Source organism: Rutidosis leptorrhynchoides, chromosome 2 (genome assembly GCF_046630445.1).
Source record: "Rutidosis leptorrhynchoides isolate AG116_Rl617_1_P2 chromosome 2, CSIRO_AGI_Rlap_v1, whole genome shotgun sequence".
In the NCBI taxonomy this organism is placed as follows: domain Eukaryota; kingdom Viridiplantae; phylum Streptophyta; class Magnoliopsida; order Asterales; family Asteraceae; genus Rutidosis; species Rutidosis leptorrhynchoides.
The window spans coordinates 514,921,801-514,922,693 of record NC_092334.1 but is presented as its reverse complement, the minus strand read 5'-3'; the positions used below and the strand labels follow the sequence as shown (position 1 = coordinate 514,922,693).

The 893-nt window shown below is 37.0% G+C and overlaps 1 non-coding gene across 1 annotated transcript; it reads left to right on the top strand.

The window, feature by feature from the left end:
• The first annotated feature begins 424 nt into the window (after positions 1-424).
• LOC139894878 (small nucleolar RNA R71) lies at positions 425-531 on the top strand. The gene has a single exon (XR_011775357.1). It is a non-coding gene; the product is annotated as a small nucleolar RNA R71 (small nucleolar RNA).
• The last annotated feature ends 362 nt before the right edge of the window (positions 532-893 follow it).

The window sequence follows — 893 nt, the reverse complement described above, 5'->3', positions numbered from 1 at the left end:
TTGATAATTATTCTGATAATTATTTCCAGGCCTTTGCTTTATATATGAAATATTCTCTCTTTGTTCCATTGTTAGCTCAGTACTGAGACAATCTTTTGTCAAATGTGGTCCTCCACACTGCTCACAACTAATTCGTATTGAGTGAATATCTTTAGTCATCTTTACCATTTGTCTCTTGACAGCATCTATCTTTGCAGAAATGGAATCTAAGTCATGGCTAGAATCGGCTCTAGCTGCTTTAGATGATCTAACGATATCTTTTTCTTGGTGCCACTCATGTGAGTGGGAAGTAGTGTTATCAATAATTTTATAAGCATCAGTTTCGGTTTTCTTCATAATAGAACCACCAGCTGCTATATCGATGTCTTTTCTTGTAGTGATGTCGCATCCTTGGTAGAATATTTGTACTATTTGATAGGTGTCTAAACCATGTTGCGGACATCCTCTTAATAACTTTCCAAATCTTGTCCATGCCTCATATAGAGTTTCATTCGGTTTCTGTGTGAACGTAACAATTTCTTTTTGAAGTCTTACGGCTTTAGATGCTGGAAAGAATTGTTTAAGAAATTTTTCAACTAAAACGTCCCATGTATCAATCGCCCCTTCAGGTAACGATTCCAACCAATCTTTGGCTTCTCCCTTTAAAGTCCAGGGAAATAACATGAGATATATCTGTTCATCTTCCACTTCTCTTTTTTTAAATAGAATGCAGATCCTATTAAAGGTACGAAGATGTTCATTTGGATCTTCCTTCGGCGCACCACTAAATTGGCATTGATTAGTCACCATGTGTAGAATTTGTCCTTTGATTTCATAATCTGGCGCATTAATGTCAGGATGAGTAATTGCATGACCTTGGCCAGTGCGTTTAGCTCTCATTCAGTCTTCCATAC